Here is a 16,381-nt window from a genome sequence, read left to right as displayed (position 1 = left end):
GATCACTAGTAATGCTTACGAATATTGATGGTTGAGACCAACAGTGTTTTTTAAATTTGTTTTTTTGCTGTAGAGTATGGAAACTTCTAATGTTGTTTACACCTGTTATAATAATCAGACCGAATATTGCTTGTAAATCTGGTTAACATTGATCACAATTAATTATCTAAAAGATATATCGTCTAGCTCAAACCTCTGTAGGGGTATGTGGCGGGACCATCATCATCATCATCATCATCATCAATTATAACATGTGTGCTACTAGGGATGTTTATACGAATACTGCCTCGAACAACGTACAACAACTCACTGGTCGAGGATCTTCTCGTAAAAAAAAACGCAGGGCATAGAGTATCTTCTTACCTGTCACACGAAACACGAATTGGTCAATAGGCATAGAAAGTGGAACATAAATAACCTCTTCACGTGTATCAAGGATCGAATTGTATGTCATCTGTAACTTTGTAAATTATTATCTTTATTATCGGAATGGAAAGTTCGTCTAATTTGTAAATAAATTACCGTATTTTCTACAACTTTGACGACTTTTAGCACAAAATTGAAGAAAATACTGGTTTCATATGAATGCAATTAAACTATTTTTCTCGGTAATTCAAGACTTTTGTATGAGAAATGGTTCGATTATAATAGTCCGATTTAAAATCAATTTTATCAAAATTTCGAACATACTTATGGCTTTCATTGTTTTTTAATTGATCTTTCATTAATTACGCAAACATTTTAAAGGTTTAGAGCTCCTATCAAGTATTGTAACGTTTTATGTTTTTTCATTAAAAAATAATAAACAAGTTTGTGAACTTTTCACGTTTTTTTCTTTTAAAGCAAAATTTTTTGAATTTGAATTTTTTAGAGCTCAGTGTTACGTAGATTGTCAATAAGGTTTGTGTCTAGACTGTCGACAGTCGACTCTCCACATCTCGATGTTCTACATCTCGATATCACTCCCTATGTCGATGATGGCTTCGGTCCCTTCATTCCTCCTCATCTCGATATCTCCGTATCTCGATGTGTACCTGTTGATTTTTGTCCCCACTTTTCTCTTCATATGTTGATATGAACATTATCAATGGTTACTAGACCAGATTTAAGTGATTAATAACAATTTGGAAACTCGAAATGAAATTTGTTTGTTCATTATTTTCCTAGTAACAGAATAATTTTCAATCTAGTGTTCATTGAATTGATGTCCCTTCGTTGGTCCCTTCGATATCGAGATATGGAGAGGCGACTGTAAATTGACGTCACCCAGTATAGGATATGTGTAGTGATGTGCAAACTTTTGTAGTGTTTTTTATTCGTTTAGCACGAACTCTCGCCATATCAAATTTAATTTGGGCGCAATTTTTGAAAGAATAGGCTCTTTATGTGAATAGGTTTCTTACCTGCTCCAAAAATGTAAACTCGATCATTTCGCTTCAATGACGGCTGGTGTTCAGAAGTTCGTGGTTCAGTTTTAAAGCTAATTTGTATAAAATTTGTTAGATTAGTTATAACACAAAGGTACCGTAATTTCGGGTGAAATTGATCATTTTTTACGGTTTTTCTTGTCTGTTTTCTATAATGTTAACAATGCCAAACAATTGAATGTAGGAAAACAAGTACGGAGGTGAGCCTCATTGGGTCATGCAGCGAAATTTTCTAACAAATGAAATTTTAGTGCTAAGAAATATCTCTAAAATTAAAATTTGGGGAATCTCATTTCGGTGTGAAATTGATCACTTGTCAATGCGATATTTGTTAGTTTTCAAACCAACTCTACATAATAAATTTGAGCTCCCTGAATCCGAATATGCTTTCAAAATTCCTAACAATACAATATTTATAGAAATAATGAATAGTTATATAACAAGAATTACGCTCAAAACGCCTAAATGTATGCAATTTCCAATGGAATTGCCTGATATTTAGCAGAAATTGAATTATTCCCACCGAATGAGTAAATTGGTACGAGTTTTGGTTATGAAATCTGGTTTGGGGATGTATCTCAAGTATCCTCACAAACTTTCAGATTCATACCATGTGAAAATCCTTGTTTAGAACTTAAAGTTTATGGATGTTTGTCAATACAGCACCGTACATAATTTTGGAATTTACATTATTTTCATAGAAATGAACATTCTTTAACGTAAAAAACTTCACAACACACAATTCGACAATAAATACGACAAACAATATTAATTCACAACAGGTTGTATTGATATTTGTGCTCCTTTAGGAAGAAATGAAATCGAATGACACAATGATCAATTTCACCCTACTGATCAATTTCACCCGAATTTACGGTAGTGTAACGTTTCTGAGTCGGTGTGCCCTGCGCTTTTTGGTTACAGGCTTGGAGTGTCGACAAGAGTCGAAAAGAATTCTTCTTCTTTTTGGCATTAACGTCCTCACTGGGACAGAGCTTGCTGCTCAGCTTAGTGTTCTTAAGAGCACTTCCACAGTTATTAACTGAGAGCTTTCTTTGCCAAAGTTGCCATTTTTAGCATTCGTATATCGTGTGGCAGGTACGATAATATTATATGCCCAGGGAAGTCAAGTACATTTCCATTACGAAAAGATCCTGGACCGACCAGGAATCGAACCCAGACACCTTCAGCATGGCTTTGCTTTATAGCCGCGGACTGTAACCACTCGGCTAAGGAAGGCCCCTATAAGTCGTGACATTTTGGGCCACCATTTCCGTCCGATGCCAAGGCCCGCTCTTCGGGGTAATCGAACGGAGCGTGGTGTTTCGCCGTTAAAAAAGATGCGATCGTGGCCTGATTCGCTACTTTCCACATAGTAATGCACCTGCGCAAGTGTATATGCTCGAAAAATCGCTAAAAAGTAACGCGAAAAATATTTGCATGGTGAAATGCAAATTGAGAACAATTTTCGAAAAATTATTCGGTACCGGTAGAGCGTAATGATTATGGATATCACACCTTCCAAATATTTTTTTCGATAAAAGCAGCTATTTACAAGAAATTTGAAGTTAGATGCCATTCCATACAAAATAAAATGAGAAAGCTCGTGCTGATCAAGTTTTTGTTTTGTTTTTCTTCTTTATTAGTATCATTCCAAACATTACATTCATTATTTCTTATATCTAGGTGTTCTGTGTTATTAGACAACACTATCATCCTAATTTGGTAAAACAAATCTAAGATTTTATTAACATTTTGTTAACAACATATTACATTTCATTTGCCGTAGCAGTTCAGATTTTTTACAGGTGAGTTGATTTCACCTGCTTATAAGAGAAAAAAAAAAGTTTTTAATATACTTAACCCAACTTAACCTAAACATATAACGCATTAATCGTGGCAATAGAAGATTGTAACGATTTTTGCCTGAAATTATTGATTATTTTATTTGACATTTGTTCCAATGTTTCAACATTGGATATCCTATGTAACTCATTGGTACTATACCAGGGAGGAAGCCTCAGAATCATTTTCAAAATTTTATTTTGAATTCTCTGCAGAGCTTTCTTCCTGGTATTACAACAGCTAGTCCATATTGGTACAGCATACAACATGGCTGGCCTGAAAATTTGTTTGAATATCAAAAGCTTGTTCTTAAGACAAAGTTTTGATTTTCTATTAATAAGGGGATAGAGACATTTTACATATTTGTTACATTTGGCTTGAATGCCCTCAATGTGATTTTTGAAAGTTAAATTCTTATCTAGTATGAGTCCTAGATACTTAACTTCATCTGACCAATTTATTGGAACCCCTCTCATCGTGACAACATGTCTACTTGAAGGTTTCAAATAAAGAGCTTTTGGTTTATGTGGGAATATTATTAGTTGAGTTTTGGAAGCATTAGGAGAAATCTTCCATTTTTGCAAGTATGAAGAAAAAATATCCAAACTTTTTTGCAATCGACTACAGATGACACGCAGACTTCGTCCTTTGGCGGAGAGGCCTGTGTCATCCGCAAACAAAGATTTTTGACATCCCTGAGGTAACTCAGGTAAGTCAGATGTGAAAATATTGTATAATATTGGTCCCAAAATGCTGCCTTGGGGAACACCAGCTCTTACAGGAAGTCTTTCAGATCTGGAGTTCTGATAATTAACCTGAAGTGTACGATTTGACAGATAACTTTGAATTATTCTAACAATGTATGTTGGAAAATTAAAATTTTTCAATTTTACAATCAAACCTTCATGCCAAACACTGTCGAATGCTTTTTCTATGTCTAGAAGAGCAAGACCAGTAGAGTAGCCTTCAGATTTGTTGGAACGGATCAAATTTGTTACACGTAAAAGTTGATGAGTGGTCGAATGTCCATGGCGGAATCCGAACTGTTCATTGGCAAAAATTGAATTCTCGTTGATGTGGGCCATCATTCTGTTCAAAATAACCTTTTCAAAAAGTTTACTGATGGAGGAAAGCAAACTGATTGGACGATAGCTAGAAGCTTCTGCAGGATTTTTGTCTGGTTTTAAAATTGGAACAACCTTAGCATTTTTCCATTTGTCAGGAAAATATGCTAATTGAAAACATTTGTTAAATATATCAACTAAAAATGATAAGCTACTTTCTGGAAGTTTCTTGATGAGGATGTAGAAAATTCCATCATCGCCAGGAGCTTTCATATTTTTGAATTTTTTAATAATAGTTCTCACTTCTTCCAAATCAGTCTCCCAGGCATTTTCGAAAACGTTCTCTTGATTGAGAATATTTTCGAACTCCTGAGTAACTTCATTTTCAATTGGACTAGTAAGTCCTAAATTAAAATTGTGCGCACTTTCAAACTGCATAGCAAGTTTTTGAGCTTTTTCGCAATTAGTTAGTAATAATTTGTTTTCCTCTTTCAATGCCGGTATAGGCTTCTGAGGTTTTTTCAAGATTTTAGATAATTTCCAAAAGGGCTTAGAGCCGGGGTCCAATTGAGAAATTTTATTTTCAAAATTTTTGTTTCTTAAATCTGCAAAACGTTTCTTGATTTCTTTCTGCAAATCCTGCCATATAATTTTCATAGCAGGATCACGAGTGCGTTGAAATTGCCTTCTCCTCACGTTTTTAAGACGGATCAAGAGTTTAAGATCATCGTCTATAATCACGGATTCAAATTTTACTTCACATTTTGGAATTGCAATGTTTCTGGCTTCAACAATGGAATTTGTTAAAGTTTCAAGAGCATTGTCAATATCAATTTTAGTTTCTAAAGAAATGTTAACATCAAGATTAGAGTCAACATACGTTTCATATATATTCCAGTCGGCTCGTAAATAATTGAAAGTGGAGCTGATAGGATTGAGAATCGCTTCATGCGATATTTGAAATGTAACAGGGACATGATCAGAATCAAAATCAGCATGAGTAACTAATTGGCTACAAAGATGACTAGAGTCGGTTAAGACCAAGTCAATCGTAGATGGATTTCTAGAAGAGGAAAAACATGTAGGGCTATCAGGGTATTGAATTGAGAAATATCCTGAAGAGCACTCATCAAATAAAATTCTGCCGTTGGAATTACTTTGAGAATTATTCCATGACCGATGTTTGGCATTAAAGTCACCAATGACAAAAAAATTTGACTTATTGCGAGTTAATTTTCGCAAGTCAGTTTGAAGCCAATTAACTTGCTGTCCAGAGCATTGAAAAGGCAAATAGGCAGCTATGAAAGTATATTTACCAAACTGTGTTTCAACAGAAACACCTAAAGTTTCAAAAACTTTAGTTTCAAATGACGAAAACAGTTGATGTTTTATACGCCTATGAATGATGATTGCAACTCCCCCACATGCCCCATCAAGTCGATCATTACGATAAACAAAAAAGTTAGGATCTTTTTTAGATTTGGATCCAGGTTTTAAATAAGTTTCGGTAATAACTGCTATATGCACGTTATTAGCTGTAAGAAAATTAAACAGCTCGTCCTCTTTACCATTCAGAGAACGAGCATTCCAATTTAAAATATTTAAATTATTATTTGGATCCATTAGAAAAACGTAATCCAATAACAATTTGATTTGTAAATTTTACACCTACTTGGACTGCTTCAGTCATAGTGGTGGCTTTGAACATTGCATCAATCATTAGATTCAATTGTTCAGTTAGAAAATTAAAATCAGAGGCAGACATATCATCTGATGATTTCCCATTAGAATTTTCGGTAGACGAAGAAGCGGGGTAGGAGTTACCTGTGGCGGTAGGGTTTTTTCCATTTGATTTGAAACAAGTAGAATGGGTACTCATGGAACGAACAGGGGAAGAGTTCAAATTACCTGCTACGATATCGGCAAAGGATTTACCGTGGGTAGATACATTCGAAATTGAAAGATTCGAACGGCTACCCGACGGATTAAAATTTGTTTGTGAATGAGCATGATTATGATCTTCCTGGTGGGTATGATTCCTAATCAAGCGATCGTTAACTGAAAAATGAGCATTGTTCGATACTCTACCAGGCAAATTCCGGAAACGACCGTTATCGTAACGGATATTATCCTTCATCTGCTTGGCACGAGCCTCAACGACTCTTTTGCGTGAAATGCATTCCCAAAAGTTAGCTTTGTGAGGGCCCTTGCAATTGGCGCATTGAAATTTTCTGGTATCTTCTTTCACAGGACAGTCGTCCTTAGCGTGAGAAGAACCTCCGCAAATCATGCATTTAGCATCCATGCGACAATTTCTTGTACCATGACCCCACTTTTGGCACCGACGGCACTGAGTGGGGTTCTGGTAATTTCCTCCAGGTTTCTGGAAATGTTCCCACGTCACTCGGACATCGAACATAAGTTTAGCTTTTTCTAAAGCTTTAATATTATTTAGTTCTTTTTTGTTAAAGTGAACTAAATAATATTCTTGAGAAAGCCCTTTCCGAACAATGCCAGATTGGGTTCTCTTTTTCATAATGATTACTTGGACTGGGGAAAATCCAAGTAAATCATTTATTCCATTTTTGATCTCTTCAGGTGACTTATAGTCACTTGAGAGACCTTTCAAGACGACTTTGAACAAACGTTCAGTTTTGTCGTCATAAGTAAAAAATTTGTACTTCTTCTCTTCAAGATATCTGAGAAGAAGTTCGCGATCTTTAAGAGTTTCCGGCAAAACGCGACAGTCTCCTTTCTTTGCGATTTGGAAGGAAACCTTGATTCCCCTAATGGAGTTCAAGATCTCCTGCCTAAATCCCCCAAATTCGGAACAACTGACCACGATAGGCGGCACTCTTTGCTTCCTCACTTGAATCAAAGAGCCTGGGCTAGAGGCTGCTTCGATTTGGTGTTCGGAAAATTTGTCTAGAGCATCGAACTGATTGCTCATTTCAATACAATTATTCATTTCACCCTTGGAAGAAACTTCGCATTCCGGGGAAGCGTCCTTTCTTCCATTCTTGCCACGTGTAGTGACAGTTTTAAAACCCACTTTTTTGGAAGGAAGTAGTGAATTCAGAGATTCACCCTTCCTTTTGTTAGTTGTTGATACCATGTTTAGTTAATAAACGAGAAAGACGTGACCTTCGAGAGGTTTTTTCCCTAGACGGTGTCCAAGAAGGATTACCACCGCTAGCTTTCGCCAACGGGTCCAACGAAAAATCGAAGGCACGGGTCCAAACAAGGATCGTAAAGGGATCAATATTAGAAAAAATAGTACTGAAAAGTACTGTTTAAGTAGCACTGAAAAGTACCGTTTTTAATTTTAGCACTGAAAAGTACTGTTTGTGTAGCACTGAAAAGTACTGTTTTATTGCTTTAGGTAGTTTTTAAGAAAACTTCCAAGAGCAGAGAGAATTCGTGTACGCACAGCACGAAGGTACGATGCGCACTGTGCTGATCAAGTTGACAAGAGCAAAGCAGGTAATCCATCAAACGTTGTAGACGGTCCATTAACCCCTCTACCGGCAGCTTCATTTTTTCCCGCAAAATTCAAATTCAAATCGTTATAACTTTTTTGTTTTTCAATATTTTTGCACCATTTTTTCACAAGCTCTCAAAAAACTCTTCTAGTTTTAGGATCTGTGTCGATGTTGATCATTGGTCATCTGTTTTTGAAGATATTCCAAAATTCCTTGGGGGACCGACCCGTAATTAGAACCCCCCATTAATTTCTCAGGCTACAGAATTTTGATCGTATTCGGATATTCACTCTTCGAAACAATACATTAATGAGAGTATGTTGTGGAAAAATGAAGCAATTTCGTGCAGCTGTCTTTAAGTAATGACCATTTAAGTTTCTGGAACCACGCTGGCCAAATAAAGATCTTAAAAACTTCAAAAAACATCATATCGTAATATTCAGATATCTACAAGAATACTGAACCGATTTGTATGATTTTTTCAGAAAAGCTCCTTATTACCTGGCATTATATAGCCCACATTTTATTTTTTTGATAAATTAATCAAAAACAAAATGGCCGCCAAAGACATTTTATATGGAAAATGTCGGTCCCCCAAGGAACATCGGAATAACTTTAAAACCAGATCACCAATAATGAATATCGACACGGATTCCTAAACTAGAAGAGTTGTTTGAGAACTTGTGAAAAAATGGTGCAAACATATTGAAAAACAAAAAAGTTATAACGATTCGAATTTGAATTTTGCGGTAAAAAATTAAGCTGCCGGTAGAGGGGTTAACGCTACAACCCCGGACCAAGGAGAACGAGAGCACGGATCGTTAATTACGTCGCCACTTGCGCATCACATTCCGGATCAGAACCAAAGGGTAAGAGTTTCATTTCATCACGTAAGAAGATCAATCCAGGGTTGCACGACATTCCGTCGGAGCAAACGCTCTCTGGATAAAATCGGAGGCCATCCATCTTGCCGCCACCTGCTCCGCATCTCTAGTTCGACCATATTTGCACGGGCTCATCGCGCTGCACGCTATTTCTGCAGCGACGGCGAAACGGTCATTTTCGCCGCAATCGATACGAAGGTTCTCACCGCCATTGTCGAGGTTGCTGGCAGTTTCGAGTCGTCACCAAGGTTCAACAAGCCGACGAAGAATGTAGACATGGCCATGCTCTAGCGTGTGTATTATAACTCCCCCGAGACTCCCGTGGGAACCCTTGGAAAGCTACAGTGCCTTCCAACCACTCCCGGAGAACTAGCTCAGTAACATGAGACTCCTGAACTGTGTCCCAGGGTCGGCATGTTACTGGGTAATCGGAGGGGCTTCGCGAACAAAGTATGAAAAACAAGAAGATTCACATTCTTAAACATTTATTAAAGCTCTTTCTGTAAAGTGTGGATGTGGGTTTGACATTTTGTGTGGCGTGTGAGCGAGACTTTGGGAAATGCTGTACGCACTGCCGCAGCTATTGTTAATTCATCTACACACGGCTTCGAATTGCACTGCACTAAACTACTTCACTATCTGAACACACGGACGCCTGATATTACTCTCTCCAATTTATTATTTTTAGAAAAGCAATTTGATCTTATTGCGGGTTTTTTATGCACCATTTTTGTGCGAGATCTGCAAATCGCCTTCAGCAACGTAGATCTTTTTATTTACAGCGGTACGATATTCTCGCTGAAGTGTAGCCTACTGTATTTTATAAATAAAAACGTAAACTCATACAAACACAAAAACTTAAGATTTGGAACCAACCGGTTACAGTTTCCCAATCCGAACTCAAACCGTCTAACCCGAAAGTGAATAAATTATTGAATTCTTAATGATTAGAAAATCGAACCAAATAGTTTTTAGTTTAATTTGTGTTTCGTTTAGAGCAATTTTAAGGAAGGTTACTTCTATTGCGAGTTTTTTTAGGTTGCTGCTTCAATTTTCTCTATAAAGTTTTGAGTTCTCCAGTTTAGTGGGTTGAACGAGTCTAAGGCAATATTACTCTTTATACATTGTACCTTTTAGAGATTGCGTTTCTTTTGTTAACCCCTGAGGTAAAAGGTCGAAATAGTCGGGCAAATCAAATCGGTCGGCGCCCTTTCCAATTGCGAGAGTGGCACTTAAATCGCCGGTTAGCTTAAAACCTGGAATTTGTCGAACGGTTACAGTGTCACATATAATTTGCCTCTTTTTGCTTAAGAAATCCCTGCACTTTCTTAGTTCTTCAACGTAATAGTCTTCAGCATGCATTCAAAGCATGCTTTTGAAATTTCATTAATTTTGTTCAGACTCTTCTTCCTCAAAAAAAAGTCTTTGTAGTGTATGAACGGCCAACACCTATTTTATGCACTTTTATGACACATATAAAACAAATTTAAAATCATTCAAACCTAAGCAATACATTTTATGAAACACACAAAACTCTTGTAAAAATCTTTAGAATTCGCGGTTTTACTGAGATAAAAAGCATTGAATTATTTATCATATTATGTATCAGTAATACATAATTTATAATTAAGTCTGTTGAAATGAGCTGTATACAACGCTATTGATTTTCGTTATGGCATTTTACTACCGAAGAAAGCATGATGCTAAAATGTTGCTGATAAAAGGTTTAAACTCTTCAAAGGGGGATAGGGGTGGGTGGTGTTGTTGTGACGTACAAAATACAGGTATACCTCGATTTAGTGGACATTTTGCTTTCAAAATTGTCCATAAAATCGAAGCAAATTTATTACCTTATTTTTTGTCTTATGTTCAGTTCCAAGTTCATTAGAATGTATCAATATCACTGAAAAATCAATTTTCGATGCAAAAATTGGTGTTCCAAGGCTGACTTGAGATAACAAATTCTTGATGAAAGCAGGCCTTCATTGAAGTATTGTATCTTAATACAAATTGTGTTTGCTTTTTCATAAGAATACAGTGAACGACAAAACTTTTATATAGATTGGACTCGGAAAAAATGCGACACTTTGTTTTGGGTGTAACTTTTTATCACGAAAAATAATTTTGAGTAAGACTAGTTTAGAGTATTATGTTTATGTGTGCGAAATCTGTTGCGATCTGTCAAGTAGTTTTCAAGATGCATTCGAAATAAGATGAGCTACGCCAACAAATCTTGGGAGAGGTGAAAGATAATCCTAATCAGTCGCACATATGGATCGACAAAAAGCGTGGAATCCATCATTCTACAGTATCCCGCTTTGTGAAGATATTCCCGGAACAAAAAAACATAGAGCGGCACGCTGGAAGCGGCCGATAATCGAAAACGGAATACCCAGAGAAAGCGCGGAACATAAGGCAGTACCGTAATTCGGGGGCAAATTGATCACTTTTTCACAACTTTTTGTCATGATTTTCTTTGGAATTCAAAAGTTGCCAAATTTATTTCTGTAAAATCAGTACTTCATTGATCTCTATCAGTTTATGTAATCGATTTTTTGTTAAATAAAATTTAACATTTCATAAAATTAGTTTTAATATAAAAAAATTGAAAATGACACATTGGGGCGAAATTGATCACTATATAATAGAGCATATTTTAGAATGTAAAATTTCCCTATTTACAATATTTGGGTCTCCTGAATCTGTAAATGATGTCAAAATTCTTATAACTCCCCAGACAACCAAAATGTACGTATAACGAGATCACCTGGAGGCTTTGTATATGCAACATTTCACTTAAAAGATGTCGCGAAAAGGCCTTCTTCGTACAAAAGTGGAGGCGATATGCGTGCATATATTATGTGATGAATAATAACATACAATGCGAGTATATAAATATTCTACCGAACTAACCTGTGATCGTATGCGACTTAACTTATGATAACAAATGTTGATTTGACAGCTGCTACGGATTGATTCGACTTACTTTGTACGAGTGTACGGGACGAAACAAAATGTACAAATGAACTCAGAAAAGAAGTGTTTTATGCGAGGAAGTTCATCAATCTGACGAGTTTATCCACGGTATTTTGCGGGTTTGATGTAATTAGTATCAATAAACGAGTTGTAACGTGAAGTTTCATGCGATTTCTGGTTGTCTGGGTCGTGTATATCATCATTCTATTGCAAAATTAAACTTTGTAAACCTGCATAATACGCCTAAATGTGTGCAATTTCCCTGGAAATAAGCACTTTATTCAACAAAAAACCGAGCAAAAAACTATTCTTGTAAGCTGAACGATTTCAAAAATAAGTTCAGCAGTTTATACTGAAGCTAACACAACATTTTTAACACTAAAAGTTTACATGCAGGCTTAGTACCAGCGGATTGTTTAATGCCGATAATTCCAACAGTATTGCTATCACCTCAAACAAACTGTGAATATTTCTATTCAAAACTGACCTTAATAAAAATGAAATAGTTTAAAACCATCATTAGACATCTATAAACTAGAAAATATGAAATGTCTGTTATGGCAACGAAGTATTAAGCATCCATGAAAGGAAATGCTATTTGGTACCGACCTGATCAAATTCACCCCAGTGATTAATTTGCCCCCGGATTACGGTACTTTAAGAATAACCCAAACCTTTCTACCCGAGACGTGGCCAAAAAGGTCAATTCGTCGAAATGGTTCCTCCGTCAGGCCAAGAAGCGGGCTGGGCTACGTGTTTTTAAAATCAGGAAGCCGCCAAACCGGACTGACAAGCAAATACGGTGGCCAAATTGCATGCGCGGAAGCTGTACCGTGGGTGGCTGGTCAAGCCAGGGGGGGGGGGCTACATCAAGGCGGACACCAAACAAATTCTCAGCCCCGGGTTTTTTTGTTGGTACGTCCCGCATGGAGATTCCAGAAGAGAAAGATGGACAAATTCGCGAAGAAGTTGTGGCAGGCGATCTGCGAGTGCGGACGGTACAGCAAGCCGTTCGATACAACCGGCACCATAAACGGGCAGATTTATCGAGTTGAGGAATGCTTGCAGTAGCGCTTTCTGCCCTTCGTCCGCTCCCACCGTGGTCCCCAGCCCTGTCGTCCTGCTTAGTTGCGCTTAGTCGACGACTAAGAAGCTTTTCTCAGATATTTTTCTTAATGCCCTTTGGGAAATCAGTTGAAAATTCAAGTTGTGTATCATCGACCTGAATTAATATAGCTTTGTTACATGTAGATCAGATGCAACTAAACGCCCTGTGTAACATCAATCGAAATTGTCATGCTGTATCAACGCCCTGGAGCAATTTGACCTTGTCTTTATTGGATCGGTTGCATTTAACGCCTTGTAGGGTGTCATTTAATAATTACAAGCTATATTAGCGCCCTGGAGTAGTTTGACTTAATTCTATGTAGATCGAGTGTATATTAATGGTCTGATGACATCAATTCCTAGTTGTATCAACGCCCTGGAGTATTAAGACTTTGCTCTATGTAGATCAGGTGCAACTCAACGCCCTGTATGACATCAATCGATCAAGCTGTATCAACGCCCTGGAATAGTTTGACGTTATTCCACACAGATCTTTGCGAGATCGGGATCATCTTTATGCCCTGTAGAAAATCAATCAAAATGTCTTATCTGTATCAACGCCCTGTAGTTATTTGACCTTATTATGAGTATCCGGCACATCTAGACGAAATTTTCAAATTGTTTCAACGCCCTAGACAAATTTGACTACATTCCACACATATCTTTGCGAGATCTGGAGCATCTTTACGCCTTGTAGAAAATCCATCAACATTCTCGAGCTGTATAAACGCCCTGGTGTGTTTTGACTTTGCCCAATGTAGATCAGGTTCATCTGAACGCTCTGTAGAACATCAATTGAAAATTCTAAGTTTTATCAATGCTGTGCAGTAATTTGCTTCACGTAGATCAGATGCATCTTAACTCCCTGTATGACATAAATCGATCCATCTGTGTCGACGCTCTGGAATGACTTGGCTTTATTCCACATAGATCTTTGCGAGATCTGGAACATCTAAACGCCCTGAAGAAAATCAATCGAAATTTTCATGCTCTATTAACGTCCTAGAGTAATATGACTTTATTCCATGTAGATCAGGTGCATCTTGACGCTCTATAGGACATCAATTAAAAATTCCTAACTTTGTCAACGCCCTGGAAAAAAATGCTTTATTCCACACAGATGTTGGCACCGAACGCTTTGTAGAAAATCAATCGAAACCTACGTGTTCCAGGGCGTTGATACACAATGGAGTAATTTGAGCTTATTCCATGAATCAGATACAACTTAACGCCCTGTAGGACATTAATTGTATACTCTAAGCTGGATCAACGCCCTGGAATAATTTGACCTTTTTCCATGTATATCAGGTGCATGTGACCGCCCTTTAGGACTTAATTTGTTAATTCCAAGCTGTATCAACGCCCTGGAGTAATAGTCCACAAAGATCTTGGCGAGATCTGAAGCATCTTCACGCCCTATAGCAAATTAATCGATTTTTGCTTGCCGTATCAAACCCCTGTAAATTACTGGATGTATCAACACACAGGAGAAATTGGAATGTAATCCAAATAGATCAGGTGTCTTTGAACGTTCTGTATCAAATTAAAATTGGTCCTACATCAATTAAAATTAGTTATCTATATCAACGCCCTGGAGTAATTTGACTTTATTTCACCTATATCTTTGCAAGATCTGGAAGATCTTAAAATCCCTTTGGAAAATCAATTGAAATTTCCATGCTGCTTCAACACACTGAAATTATTTGACCTTGTGTTATGTGGATCAGCTGCATCTTAATGCCCTGATTAAGATCAATTGCAAGTTCTAAGCGGTACCTACGAAAAAATTGTGCTTATCCTATGTAGATAAAGTGCGCCTTAATGCCCTAAATGAATTAAAAATTCCAAGCTGTATCGACGCCCTGGAGTAATTTGACCTTATTTCAAGAAGATAAGGTGCATCCTAACGCCCTGAACGATATCAATTGTAAAATACAAGCTTCTAAAACGCTCATGCGTTTTTGAGTGATCTGACATTGTCTTATTTAAATCATTTGCATCTTAACACTCTGTATCATTTGAAAATTTCAAGCTGTATCAAGGCCCTGGAGTAATGTGACCTTATCGTACATAGATCAGTAGGGCGGTTCAATATATAAAAATGTTTGAGAATCCAATCTCCCATATGTTCCTTACCATTCTTACCATAAAAATAGTGTTCTGTGAAATTTTCAGCTTTCTAGGTGGTGATTTAAAGGTGGCCCAAAGACAATGTTGGTTTATATGGAAATTACTATGGAGAAATTTTGAGATATGTTACAGACACGCTAGTACTGTAATATAAGTACAAACTTATCGTTATCATAGTAAAAACTCATTCTTCAAATTATAATAAAGAAATTTGCCGAAGAGAGAAATTAAATCCGACGGATAGCAGAAGAGATATTCATGAGTTTGTTTGCTATTATTTAGCTTAATATGGGATTATAGCCCTGCAAACATGTACAAAAATCCCAAACAAAATTAGCTCAAAAGGTATTTGTTTCTTCAGCAACATCGTTCATTAAGGCTTGAAGAATGAGTTTTTAATATGGGATGATAAGTTTCTACTTACATTGCAGTACTAGCGTGTTTGAAGCATTCCTCAAAATTTCTCCATAGTAATTTCCATATAAACCTACATTGTCTCTGGGCCACCTTCAAACCACCACCTAGATAGCTGAAAATTTCACAGAACCCTTTTTTTATGGTAAGGATGGTAAAAAGCATATGGGAGATTGGATTTTCAAACATTTTTAAAATTTGAATCGCCCTAATAGATCAGCTGCATATTAACGCCCTCTATAGCATCAATCAAAATGGTTAAGCTTCATTAACGTCATGGAGTTTGGCCATGTCTCATTAAGGTCAGACCTGTACGACATAAGCTGAAAATTCCAAGCAGTATCAAAGTTCTGGAGTATTTTGACTTTATTATATGTAGATCGGCTGCATTTCATCGTCCTGTAGGGCATCAATTAAAAATTTCAAACTTTATTAACGCTCTGAAGTATATTGACCTAATTCCACGTAGATCATATGCATATCAACGCTCTGTATAGTATTAATGAAAATTGTTAAGCTGTAATTTGATTAATTTGATATTGTCTCCGATAGCTCATCTTAATTATCTGTAGAAAAATAATTTGCAATTCAAAGCTTCCACATAGATCAGATACATCTGTACGCTCTGTAGGACACCAATTCTGAATTCTGAAATTCTGATATTCCTTTGGTATGTAAATCACTTTTTTGCGTGAAATGAAACATTATGTTGAAATTGCGACATAATTTCAGCATAAAACAATAACGATCGAATCATCTCAAGTTACTCTTGAAGTTTTATGAGATGCATGAAATTTTGAAGCAGAAAAAAAAATCATTTCATATCTAAAGACAATCAGTTCGTATTCTTGTTCATTTTGGGCCAATAGTTTAAAAGTAATAGTGTTGAAAATACATTATCAATTACGCATCAAAAACAGTATTTGCTGAAATGAGTTTGAAAACCTGATGTAATGAATAATCAACAATTCTCAAATCTACTAATAGATCCAACGCCAAACTGCTATAATAAACAATAGCGTAATATTTTGAAATCCTGGGCATTGACAATT

Source organism: Aedes aegypti, chromosome 1, assembly GCF_002204515.2.
Source record: "Aedes aegypti strain LVP_AGWG chromosome 1, AaegL5.0 Primary Assembly, whole genome shotgun sequence".
NCBI classification, from domain to species: domain Eukaryota; kingdom Metazoa; phylum Arthropoda; class Insecta; order Diptera; family Culicidae; genus Aedes; species Aedes aegypti.
Note: the sequence above shows the minus strand (reverse complement) of the source record.